Source organism: Lissotriton helveticus, chromosome 5_1 (genome assembly GCF_964261635.1).
Source record: "Lissotriton helveticus chromosome 5_1, aLisHel1.1, whole genome shotgun sequence".
NCBI lineage: Eukaryota > Metazoa > Chordata > Amphibia > Caudata > Salamandridae > Lissotriton > Lissotriton helveticus.
This window is the reverse complement of record NC_136065.1, coordinates 1,884,008,216-1,884,022,776: the sequence shown is the minus strand read 5'-3', so window position 1 is coordinate 1,884,022,776 and position 14,561 is coordinate 1,884,008,216.

The window sequence follows — 14,561 nt, the reverse complement described above, 5'->3', positions numbered from 1 at the left end:
TTGAATCCAGTGGCCAAGTGAACAAGGGACTCACGTCTGAGCATACCCTGCCACACTTAGGGCGAACAAAACGATACAAAAGGGGATGATGGACGGAGCGTTTCAACAAATCAAACACTCACCCCCAGTCAACTGATCTGGGTTTAATCCATCACCATTCTTTAGTTCACTCAGCCACCCCAGTTCAGACATGGCTATATGCAAATCAGTCTGACCCTGTGCCTCGTGGGAACAGTCCAGCCCGAACTGCCAAGCCATGTCTTCCCTGGACCGGAAACAAGCATCCTGGGACCGGTTTCGGATTCATAATCCTCATCAGCCAGGCTATCTTGAATCCAGTGGCCAAGTGAACAAGGGACTCACGTCTGAGCATACCCTGCCACACTTAGGGCGAACAAAGCGATACAAAAGGGGATGATGGACGGAGCGTTTCAACAAATCAAACACTCACCCCCAGTCAACTGATCTGGGTTTAATCCATCACCATTCTTTAGTTCACTCAGCCACCCCAGTTCAGACATGGCTATATGCAAATCAGTCTGACCCTGTGCCTCGTGGGAACAGCCCAGCCCGAACTGCCAAGCCACGTCTTCCCTGGACCGGAAACAAGCATCCTGGGACCGGTTTCGGATTCATAATCCTCATCAGCCAGGCTATCTTGAATCCAGTGGCCAAGTGAACAAGGGACTCACGTCTGAGCATACCCTGCCACACTTAGGGCGAACAAAACGATACAAAAGGGGATGATGGACGGAGCGTTTCAACAAATCAAACACTCACCCCCAGTCAACTGATCTGGGTTTAATCCATCACCATTCTTTAGTTCACTCAGCCACCCCAGTTCAGACATGGCTATATGCAAATCAGTCTGACCCTGTGCCTCGTGGGAACAGCCCAGCCCGAACTGCCAAGCCATGTCTTCCCTGGACCGGAAACAAGCATCCAGGGACCGGTTTCGGATTCATAATCCTCATCAGCCAGGCTATCTTGAATCCAGTGGCCAAGTGAACAAGGGACTCACGTCTGAGCATACCCTGCCACACTTAGGGCGAACAAAGCGATACAAAAGGGGATGATGGACGGAGCGTTTTAACATATCAAACACTCACCCCCAGTCAAATGATCTGGGTTTAATCCATCACCATTCTTTAGTTCACTCAGCCACACCAGTTCAGACATGGCTATATGCAAATCAGTCTGACCCTGTGCCTCGTGGGAACAGTCCAGCCCGAACTGCCAAGCCATGTCTTCCCTGGACCGGAAACAAGCATCCTGGGACCGGTTTCGGATTCATAATCCTCATCAGCCAGGCTATCTTGAATCCAGTGGCCAAGTGAACAAGGGACTCACGTCTGAGCATACCCTGCCACACTTAGGGCGAACAAAGCGATACCAAAGGGGATGATGGACGGAGCGTTTCAACAAATCAAACACTCACCCCCAGTCAACTGATCTGGGTTTAATCCATCACCATTCTTTAGTTCACTCAGCCACCCCAGTTCAGACATGGCTATATGCAAATCAGTCTGACCCTGTGCCTCGTGGGAACAGCCCAGCCCGAACTGCCAAGCCATGTCTTCCCTGGACCGGAAACAAGCATCCTGGGACCGGTTTCGGATTCATAATCCTCATCAGCCAGGCTATCTTGAATCCAGTGGCCAAGTGAACAAGGGACTCACGTCTGAGCATACCCTGCCACACTTAGGGCGAACAAAACGATACAAAAGGGGATGATGGACGGAGAGTTTCAACAAATCAAACACTCACCCCCAGTCAACTGATCTGGGTTTAATCCATCACCATTCTTTAGTTCACTCAGCCACCCCAGTTCAGACATGGCTATATGCAAATCAGTCTGACCCTGTGCCTCGTGGGAACAGTCCAGCCCGAACTGCCAAGCCATGTCTTCCCTGGACCGGAAACAAGCATCCTGGGACCGGTTTCGGATTCATAATCCTCATCAGCCAGGCTATCTTGAATCCAGTGGCCAAGTGAACAAGGGACTCACGTCTGAGCATACCCTGCCACACTTAGGGCGAACAAAGCGATACAAAAGGGGATGATGGACGGAGCGTTTCAACAAATCAAACACTCACCCCCAGTCAACTGATCTGGGTTTAATCCATCACCATTCTTTAGTTCACTCAGCCACCCCAGTTCAGACATGGCTATATGCAAATCAGTCTGACCCTGTGCCTCGTGGGAACAGCCCAGCCCGAACTGCCAAGCCATGTCTTCCCTGGACCGGAAACAAGCATCCTGGGACCGGTTTCGGATTCATAATCCTCATCAGCCAGGCTATCTTGAATCCAGTGGCCAAGTGAACAAGGGACTCACGTCTGAGCATACCCTGCCACACTTAGGGCGAACAAAACGATACAAAAGGGGATGATGGACGGAGCGTTTCAACAAATCAAACACTCACCCCCAGTCAACTGATCTGGGTTTAATCCATCACCATTCTTTAGTTCACTCAGCCACCCCAGTTCAGACATGGCTATATGCAAATCAGTCTGACCCTGTGCCTCGTGGGAACAGTCCAGCCCGAACTGCCAAGCCACGTCTTCCCTGGACCGGAAACAAGCATCCTGGGACCGGTTTCGGATTCATAATCCTCATCAGCCAGGCTATCTTGAATCCAGTGGCCAAGTGAACAAGGGACTCACGTCTGAGCATACCCTGCTACACTTAGGGCGAACAAAGCGATACAAAAGGGGATGATGGACGGAGCGTTTCAACAAATCAAATACTCACCCCCCAGTCAACTGATCTGGGATAATCCATCACCATTCTTAGTTCACTCAGCCACCCCAGTTCAGACATGGCTATATGCAAATCAGTCTGACCCTGTGCCTCGTGGGAACAGTCCAGCCCGAACTGCCAAGCCATGTCTTCCCTGGACCGGAAACAAGCATCCTGGGACCGGTTTCGGATTCATAATCCTCATCAGCCAGGCTATCTTGAATCCAGTGGCCAAGTGAACAAGGGACTCACGTCTGAGCATACCCTGCCACACTTAGGGCGAACAAAGCGATACAAAAGGGGATGATGGACGGAGCGTTTCAACAAATCAAACACTCACCCCCAGACAACTGATCTGGGTTTAATCCATCACCATTCTTTAGTTCACTCAGCCACCCCAGTTCAGACATGGCTATATGCAAATCAGTCTGACCCTGTGCCTCGTGGGAACAGTCCAGCCCGAACTGCCAAGCCATGTCTTCCCTGGACCGGAAACAAGCATCCTGGGACCGGTTTCGGATTCATAATCCTCATCAGCCAGGCTATCTTGAATCCAGTGGCCAAGTGAACAAGGGACTCACGTCTGAGCATACCCTGCCACACTTAGGGCGAACAAAGCGATACAAAAGGGGATGACGGACGGAGCGTTTCAACAAATCAAACACTCACCCCCAGTCAACTGATCTGGGTTTAATCCATCACCATTCTTTAGTTCACTCAGCCACCCCAGTTCAGACATGGCTATATGCAAATCAGTCTGACCCTGTGCCTCGTGGGAACAGTCCAGCCCGAACTGCCAAGCCATGTCTTCCCTGGACCGGAAACAAGCATCCTGGGACCGGTTTCGGATTCATAATCCTCATCAGCCAGGCTATCTTGAATCCAGTGGCCAAGTGAACAAGGGACTCACGTCTGAGCATACCCTGCCACACTTAGGGCGAACAAAGCGATACAAAAGGGGATGACGGACGGAGCGTTTCAACAAATCAAACACTCACCCCCAGTCAACTGATCTGGGTTTAATCCATCAACATTCTTTAGTTCACTCAGCCACTCCAGTTCAGACATGGCTATATGCAAATCAGTCTGACCCTGTGCCTCGTGGGAACAGTCCAGCCCGAACTGCCAAGCCATGTCTTCCCTGGACCGGAAACAAGCATCCTGGGACCGGTTTCGGATTCATAATCCTCATCAGCCAGGCTATCTTGAATCCAGTGGCCAAGTGAACAAGGGACTCACGTCTGAGCATACCCTGCCACACTTAGGGCGAACAAAGCGATACAAAAGGGGATGATGGACGGAGCGTTTCAACAAATCAAACACTCACCCCCAGTCAACTGATCTGGGTTTAATCCATCACCATTCTTTAGTTCACTCAGCCACTCCAGTTCAGACATGGCTATATGCAAATCAGTCTGACCCTGTGCCTCGTGGGAACAGTCCAGCCCGAACTGCCAAGCCATGTCTTCCCTGGACCGGAAACAAGCATCCTGGGACCGGTTTCGGATTCATAATCCTCATCAGCCAGGCTATCTTGAATCCAGTGGCCAAGTGAACAAGGGACTCACGTATTAGCATACCCTGCCACACTTAGGGCGAACAAAGCGATACAAAAGGGGATGATGGACGGAACGTTTCAACAAATCAAACACTCACCCCCAGTCAACTGATCTGGGTTTAATCCATCACCATTCTTTAGTTCACTCAGCCACCCCAGTTCAGACATGGCTATATGCAAATCAGTCTGACCCTGTGCCTCGTGGGAACAGTCTAGCCCGAACTGCCAAGCCATGTCTTCCCTGGACCGGAAACAAGCATCCTGGGACCGGTTTCGGATTCATAATCCTCATCAGCCAGGCTATCTTGAATCCAGTGGCCAAGTGAACAAGGGACTCACGTCTGAGCATACCCTGCCACACTTAGGGCGAACAAAGCGATACAAAAGGGGATGATGGATGGAGCGTTTCAACAAATCAAACACTCACCCCCAGTTAACTGATCTGGGTTTAATCCATCACCATTCTTTAGTTCACTCAGCCACCCCAGTTCAGACATGGCTATATGCAAATCAGTCTGACCCTGTGCCTCGTGGGAACAGTCCAGCCCGAACTGCCAAGCCATGTCTTCCCTGGACCGGAAACAAGCATCCTGGGACCGGTTTCGGATTCATAATCCTCATCAGCCAGGCTATCTTGAATCCGGTGGCCAAGTGAACAAGGGACTCACGTCTGAGCATACCCTGCCACACTTAGGGCGAACAAAGCGATACAAAAGGGGATGATGGACGGAGCGTTTCAACAAATCAAACACTCACCCCCAGTCAACTGATCTGGGTTTAATCCATCACCATTCTTTAGTTCACTCAGCCACCCCAGTTCAGACATGGCTATATGCAAATCAGTGTGACCCTGTGCCTCGTGGGAACAGTCCAGCCCGAACTGCCAAGCCATGTCTTCCCTGGACCGGAAACAAGCATCCTGGAACCGGTTTCGGATTCATAATCCTCATCAGCCAGGCTATCTTGAATCCAGTGGCCAAGTGAACAAGGGACTCACGTCTGAGCATACCCTGCCACACTTAGGGTGAACAAAGCGATACAAAAGGGGATGATGGACGGAGCGTTTCAACAAATCAAACACTCACCCCCAGTCAACTGATCTGGGTTTAGTCCATCACCATTCTTTAGTTCACTCAGCCACCCCAGTTCAGACATGGCCATATGCAAATCAGTCTGACCCTGTGCCTCGTGGGAACAGTCCAGCCCGAACTGCCAAGCCATGTCCTCCCTGGACCGGAAACAAGCATCCTGGGACCGGTTTCGGATTCATAATCCTCATCAGCCAGGCTATCTTGAATCCAGTGGCCAAGTGAACAAGGGACTCACGTCTGAGCATACCCTGCCACACTTAGGGCGAACAAAGCGATACAAAAGGGGATGATGGACGGAGCGTTTCAACAAATCAAACACTCACCCCAGTCAACTTCTCTGGGTTTAATCCATCACCATTCTTTAGTTCACTCAGCCACCCCAGTTCAGACATGGCCATATGCAAATCAGTCTGACCTTGTGCCTCGTGGGAACAGTCCAGCCCGAACTGCCAAGCCATGTCTTCCCTGGACCGGAAACAAGCATCCTGGGACCGGTTTCGGATTCATAATCCTCACCAGCCAGGCTATCTTGAATCCAGTGGCCAAGTGAACGAGGGACTCACGTCTGAGCATACCCTGCCACACTTAGGGCGAACAAAGCGATACAAAAGGGGATGATGGATGGAGCGTTTCAACAAATCAAACACTCACCCCCAGTCAACTGATCTGGGTTTAATCCATCACCATTATTTAGTTCACTCAGCCACCCCAGTTCAGACATGGCCATATGCAAATCAGTCTGACCCTGTGCCTCGTGGGAACAGTCCAGCCCGAACTGCCAAGCCATGTCTTCCCTGGACCGGAAACAAGCATCCTGGGACCGGTTTCGGATTCATAATCCTCATCAGCCAGGCTATCTTGAATCCAGGGGCCACGTGAACGAGGGACTCACGTCTGAGCATACCCTGCCACACTTAGGGCGAACAAAGCGATACAAAAGGGGATGATGGACGGAGCGTTTCAACAAATCAAACACTCACCCCCAGTCAACTGATCTGGGTTTAATCCATCACCATTCTTTAGTTCACTCACCCACCCCAGTTTAGACATGGCCATATGCAAATCAGTCTGACCCTGTGCCTCGTGGGAACAGTCCAGCCCGAACTGCCAAGCCATGTCTTCCCTGGACCGGAAACAAGCATCCTGGGACCGGTTTCGGATTCATAATCCTCATCAGCCAGGCTATCTTGAATCCAGTGGCCAAGTGAACAAAGGACTCACGTCTGAGCATACCCTGCCACACTTAGGGCGAACAAAGCGATACAAAAGGGGATGATGGACGGAGCGATTCAACAAATCAAACACTCACCCCCAGTCAACTGATCTGGGTTTAATCCATCACCATTCTTTAGTTCAATCAGCCACCCCAGTTCAGACATGGCCATATGCAAATCAGTCTGACCCTGTGCCTCGTGGGAACAGTCCAGCCCGAACTGCCAAGCCATGTCTTCCCTGGACCGGAAACAAGCATCCTGGGACCGGTTTCGGATTCATAATCCTCATCAGCCAGGCTATCTTAAATCCAGTGGCCAAGTGAACAAGGGACTCACGTCTGAGCATACCCTGCCACACTTAGGGCGAACAAAGCGATACAAAAGGGGATGATGGACGGAGCGTTTCAACAAATCAAACACTCACCCCAGTCAACTTCTCTGGGTTTAATCCATCACCATTCTTTAGTTCACTCAGCCACCCCAGTTCAGACATGGCCATATGCAAATCAGTCTGACCTTGTGCCTCGTGGGAACAGTCCAGCCCGAACTGCCAAGCCATGTCTTCCCTGGACCGGAAACAAGCATCCTGGGACCGGTTTCGGATTCATAATCCTCACCAGCCAGGCTATCTTGAATCCAGTGGCCAAGTGAACAAGGGACTCACGTCTGAGCATACCCTGCCACACTTAGGGCGAACAAAGCGATACAAAAGGGGATGATGGATGGAGCGTTTCAACAAATCAAACACTCACCCCCAGTCAACTGATCTGGGTTTAATCCATCACCATTATTTAGTTCACTCAGCCACCCCAGTTCAGACAGGGCCATATGCAAATCAGTCTGACCCTGTGCCTCGTGGGAACAGTCCAGCCCGAACTGCCAAGCCATGTCTTCCCTGGACCGGAAACAAGCATCCTGGGACCGGTTTCGGATTCATAATCCTCATCAGCCAGGCTATCTTGAATCCAGGGGCCACGTGAACAAGGGACTCACGTCTGAGCATACCCTGCCACACTTAGGGCGAACAAAGCGATACAAAAGGGGATGATGGACGGAGCGTTTCAACAAATCAAACACTCACCCCCAGTCAACTGATCTGGGTTTAATCCATCACCATTCTTTAGTTCACTCACCCACCCCAGTTTAGACATGGCCATATGCAAATCAGTCTGACCCTGTGCCTCGTGGGAACAGTCCAGCCCGAACTGCCAAGCCATGTCTTCCCTGGACCGGAAACAAGCATCCTGGGACCGGTTTCGGATTCATAATCCTCATCAGCCAGGCTATCTTGAATCCAGTGGCCAAGTGAACAAGGGACTCACGTCTGAGCATACCCTGCCACACTTAGGGCGAACAAAGCGATACAAAAGGGGATGATGGACGGAGCGATTCAACAAATCAAACACTCACCCCCAGTCAACTGATCTGGGTTTAATCCATCACCATTCTTTAGTTCAATCAGCCACCCCAGTTCAGACATGGCCATATGCAAATCAGTCTGACCCTGTGCCTCGTGGGAACAGTCCTGCCCGAACTGCCAAGCCATGTCTTCCCTGGACCGGAAACAAGCATCCTGGGACCGGTTTCGGATTCATAATCCTCATCAGCCAGGCTATCTTGAATCCAGTGGCCAAGTGAACAAGGGACTCACGTCTGAGCATACCCTGCCACACTTAGGGCGAACAAAGCGATACAAAAGGGGATGATGGACGGAGCGTTTCAACAAATCAAACACTCACCCCCAGTCAACTGATCTGGGTTTAATCCATCACCATTCTTTAGTTCACTCAGCCACCCCAGTTCAGACATGGCTAAATGCAAATCAGTCTGACCCTGTGCCTCGTGGGAACAGTCCAGCCCGAACTGCCAAGCCATGTCTTCCCTGGACCGGAAACAAGCATCCTGGGACCGGTTTCGGATTCATAATCCTCATCAGCCAGGCTATCTTGAATCCAGTGGCCAAGTGAACAAGGGACTCACGTCTGAGCATACCCTGCCACACTTAGGGCGAACAAAGCGATACAAAAGGGGATGATGGACGGAGCGTTTCAACAAATCAAACACTCACCCCCAGTCAACTGATCTGGGTTTAATCCATCACCATTCTTTAGTTCACTCAGCCACCCCAGTTCAGACATGGCTATATGCAAATCAGTCTGACCCTGTGCCACGTGGGAACAGTCCAGCCCGAACTGCCAAGCCATGTCTTCCCTGGACCGGAAACAAGCATCCTGGGACCGGTTTCGGATTCATAATCCTCATCAGCCAGGCTATCTTGAATCCAGTGGCCAAGTGAACAAGGGACTCACGTCTGAGCATACCCTGCCACACTTAGGGCGTACAAAGCGATACAAAAGGGGATGATGGACGGAGCCTTTCAACAAATCAAACACTCACCCCCAGTCAACTGATCTGGGTTTAATCCATCACCATTCTTTAGTTCACTCAGCCACCCCAGTTCAGACATGGCTATATGCAAATCAGTCTGACCCTGTGCCTCGTGGGAACAGTCCAGCATGAACTGCCAAGCCATGTCTTCCCTGGACCGGAAACAAGCATCCTGGGACCGGTTTCGGATTCATAATCCTCATCGGCCAGGCTATCTTGAATCCAGTGGCCAAGTGAACAAGGGACTCACGTCTGAGCATACCCTGCCACACTTAGGGCGAACAAAGCGATACAAAAGGGGATGATGGACGGAGCGTTTCAACAAATAAAACACTCACCCCCAGTCAACTGATCTGGGTTTAATCCATCACCATTCTTTAGTTCACTCAGCCACCCCAGTTCAGACATGGCTATATGCAAATCAGTCTGACCCTGTGCCTCGTGGGAACAGTCCAGCATGAACTGCCAAGCCATGTCTTCCCTGGACCGGAAACAAGCATCCTGGGACCGGTTTCGGATTCATAATCCTCATCGGCCAGGCTATCTTGAATCCAGTGGCCAAGTGAACAAGGGACTCACGTCTGAGCATACCCTGCCACACTTAGGGCGAACAAAGCGATACAAAAGGGGATGATGGACGGAGCGTTTCAACAAATAAAACACTCACCCCCAGTCAACTGATCTGGGTTTAATCCATCACCATTCTTTAGTTCACTCAGCCACCCCAGTTCAGACATGGCTATATGCAAATCAGTCTGACCCTGTGCCTCGTGGGAACAGTCCAGCCTGGACTGCCAAGCCATGTCTTCCCTGGACCGGAAACAAGCATCCTGGGACCGGTTTCGGATTCATAATCCTCATCAGCCAGGCTATCTTGAATCCAGTGGCCAAGTGAACAAGGGACTCACGTCTGAGCATACCCTGCCACACTTAGGGCGAACAAAGCGATACAAAAGGGGATGATGGACGGAGCGTTTCAACAAATCAAACACTCACCCCGAGTCAACTGATCTGGGTTTAATCCATCACCATTCTTTAGTTCACTCAGCCACCCCAGTTCAGACATGGCTATATGCAAATCAGTCTGACCCTGTGCCTCGTGGGAACAGTCCAGCCCGAACTGCCACGCCATGTCTTCCCTGGACCAGAAACAAGCATCCTGGGACCAGTTTCGGATTCATAATCCTCATCAGCCAGGCTATCTTGAATCCAGTGGCCAAGTGAACAAGGGACTCACGTCTGAGCATACCCTGCCACACTTAGGGCGAACAAAGCGATACAAAAGGGGATGATGGACGGAGCGTTTCAACAAATCAAACACTCACCCCCAGTCAACTGATCTGGGTTTAATCCATCACCATTCTTTAGTTCACTCAGCCACCCCAGTTCAGACATGGCTATATGCAAATCAGTCTGACCCTGTGCCTCGTGGGAACAGTCCAGCCCGAACTGCCAAGCCATGTCTTCCCTGGACCGGAAACAAGCATCCTGGGACCGGTTTCGGATTCATAATCCTCATCAGCCAGGCTATCTTGAATCCAGTGGCCAAGTGAACAAGGGACTCACGTCTGAGCATACCCTGCCACACTTAGGGCGAACAAAGCGATACAAAAGGGGATGATGGACGGAGCGTTTCAACAAATCAAACACTCACCCCCAGTCAACTGATCTGGGTTTAATCCATCACCATTCTTTAGTTCACTCAGCCACCCCAGCTCAGACATGGCTATATGCAAATCAGTCTGACCCTGTGCCTCGTGGGAACAGTCCAGCCCGTACTGCCAAGCCATGTCTTCCCTGGACCGGAAACAAGCATCCTGGGACCGGTTTCGGATTCATAATCCTCATCAGCCAGGCTATCTTGAATCCAGTGGCCAAGTGAACAAGGGACTCACGTCTGAGCATACCCTGCCACACTTAGGGCGAACAAAGCGATACAAAAGGGGATGATGGACGGAGCGTTTCAACAAATCAAACACTCACCCCCAGTCAACTGATCTGGGTTTAATCCATCACCATTCTTTAGTTCACTCAGCCACCCCAGCTCAGACATGGCTATATGCAAATCAGTCTGACCCTGTGCCTCGTGGGAACAGTCCAGCCCGAACTGCCAAGCCATGTCTTCCCTGGACCGGAAACAAGCATCCTGGGACCGGTTTCGGATTCATAATCCTCATCAGCCAGGCTATCTTGAATCCAGTGGCCAAGTGAACAAGGGAATCACGTCTGAGCATACCCTGCCACACTTAGGGCGAACAAAGCGATACAAAAGGGGATGATGGACGGAGCGTTTCAACAAATCAAACACTCACCCCCAGTCAACTGATCTGGGTTTAATCCATCACCATTCTTTAGTTCACTCAGCCACCCCAGTTCAGACATGGCTATATGCAAATCAGTCTGACCCTGTGCCTCGTGGGAACAGTCCAGCCCGAACTGCCAAGCCATGTCTTCCCTGGACCGGAAACAAGCATCCTGGGACCGGTTTCGGATTCATAATCCTCATCAGCCAGGCTATCTTGAATCCAGTGGCCAAGTGAACAAGGGACTCACGTCTGAGCATACCCTGCCACACTTAGGGCGAACAAAGCGATACAAAAGGGGATGATGGACGGAGCGTTTCAACATATCAAACACTCACCCCCAGTCAAATGATCTGGGTTTAATCCATCACCATTCTTTAGTTCACTCAGCCACCCCAGTTCAGACATGGCTATATGCAAATCAGTCTGACCCTGTGCCTCGTGGGAACAGTCCAGCCCGAACTGCCAAGCCATGTCTTCCCTGGACCGGAAACAAGCATCCTGGGACCGGTTTCGGATTCATAATCCTCATCAGCCAGGCTATCTTGAATCCAGTGGCCAAGTGAACAAGGGACTCACGTCTGAGCATACCCTGCCACACTTAGGGCGAACAAAGCGATACAAAAGGGGATGATGGACGGAGCGTTTCAACATATCAAACACTCACCCCCAGTCAAATGATCTGGGTTTAATCCATCACCATTCTTTAGTTCACTCAGCCACCCCAGTTCAGACATGGCTATATGCAAATCAGTCTGACCCTGTGCCTCGTGGGAACAGTCTAGCCCGAACTGCCAAGCCATGTCTTCCCTGGACCGGAAACAAGCATCCTGGGACCGGTTTCGGATTCATAATCCTCATCAGCCAGGCTATCTTGAATCCAGTGGCCAAGTGAACAAGGGACTCACGTCTGAGCATACCCTGCCACACTTAGGGCGAACAAAGAGATACAAAAGGGGATGATGGACGGAGCGTTTCAACAAATCAAACACTCACCCCCAGTCAACTGATCTGGGTTTAATCCATCACCATTCTTTAGTTCACTCAGCCACCCGAGTTCAGACATGGCTATATGCAAATCAGTCTGACCCTGTGCCTCGTGGGAACAGCCCAACCCGAACTGCCAAGCCATGTCTTCCCTGGACCGGAAACAAGCATCCTGGGACCAGTTTCGGATTCATAATCCTCATCAGCCAGGCTATCTTGAATCCAGTGGCCAAGTGAACAAGGGACTCACGTCTGAGCATACCCTGCCACACTTAGGGCGAACAAAACGATACAAAAGGGGATGATGGACGGAGCGTTTCAACAAATCAAACACTCACCCCCAGTCAACTGATCAGGGTTTAATCCATCACCATTCTTTAGTTCACTCAGCCACCCCAGTTCAGACATGGCTATATGCAAATCAGTCTGACCCTGTGCCTCGTGGGAACAGTCCAGCCCGAACTGCCAAGCCACGTCTTCCCTGGACCGGAAACAAGCATCCTGGGACCGGTTTCGGATTCATAATCCTCATCAGCCAGGCTATCTTGAATCCAGTGGCCAAGTGAACAAGGGACTCACGTCTGAGCATACCCTGCTACACTTAGGGCGAACAAAGCGATACAAAAGGGGATGATGGACTGAGCGTTTCAACAAATCAAACACTCACCCCCCAGTCAACTGATCTGGGATAATCCATCACCATTCTTAGTTCACTCAGCCACCCCAGTTCAGACATGGCTATATGCAAATCAGTCTGACCCTGTGCCCCGTGGGAACAGTCCAGCCCGAACTGCCAAGCCATGTCTTCCCTGGACCGGAAACAAGCATCCTGGGACCGGTTTCGGATTCATAATCCTCATCAGCCAGGCTATCTTGAATCCAGTGGCCAAGTGAACAAGGGACTCACGTCTGAGCATACCCTGCCACACTTAGGGCGAACAAAGCGATACAAAAGGGGATGATGGACGGAGCGTTTTAACAAATCAAACACTCACCCCCAGTCAACTGATCTGGGTTTAATCCATCACCATTCTTTAGTTCACTCAGCCACCCCAGTTCAGACATGGCTATATGCAAATCAGTCTGACCCTGTGCCTCGTGGGAACAGTCCAGCCCGAACTGCCAAGCCATGTCTTCCCTGGACCGGAAACAAGCATCCTGGGACCGGTTTCGGATTCATAATCCTCATCAGCCAGGCTATCTTGAATCCAGTGGCCAAGTGAACAAGGGACTCACGTCTGAGCATACCCTGCCACACTTAGGGCGAACAAAGCGATACAAAAGGGGATGATGGACAGAGCGTTTCAACAAATCAAACACTCACCCCCAGTCAACTGATCTGGGTTTAATCCATCACCATTCTTTAGTTCACTCAGCCACCCCTGTTCAGACATGGCTATATGCAAATCAGTCTGACCCTGTGCCTCGTGGGAACAGTCCAGCCCGAACTGCCAAGCCATGTCTTCCCTTGACCGGAAACAAGCATCCTGGGACCGGTTTCGGATTCATAATCCTCATCAGCCAGGCTATCTTGAATCCAGTGGCCAAGTGAACAAGGGACTCACGTCTGAGCATACCCTGCCACACTTAGGGCGAACAAAGCGATACAAAAGGGGATGATGGACGGAGCGTTTCAACAAATCAAACACTCACCCCCAGTCAACTGATCTGGGTTTAATCCATCACCATTCTTTAGTTCACTCAGCCACTCCAGTTCAGACATGGCTATATGCAAATCAGTCTGACCCTGTGCCTCGTGGGAACAGTCCAGCCCGAACTGCCAAGCCATGTCTTCCCTAGACCGGAAACAAGCATCCTGGTACCGGTTTCGGATTCATAATCCTCATCAGCCAGGCTATCTTGAATCCAGTGGCCAAGTGAACAAGGGACTCACGTATTAGCATACCCTGCCACACTTAGGGCGAACAAAGCGATACAAAAGGGGATGATGGACGGAGCGTTTCAACAAATCAAACACTCACCCCCAGTCAACTGATCTGGGTTTAATCCATCACCATTCTTTAGTTCACTCAGCCACCCCAGTTCAGACATGGCTATATGCAAATCAGTCTGACCCTGTGCCTCGTGGGAACAGTCCAGCCCGAACTGCCAAGCCATGTCTTCCCTGGACCGGAAACAAGCATCCTGGGACCGGTTTCGGATTCATAATCCTCATCAGCCAGGCTATCTTGAATCCGGTGGCCAAGTGAACAAGGGACTCACGTCTGAGCATACCCTGCCACACTTAGGGCGAACAAAGCGATACAAAAGGGGATGA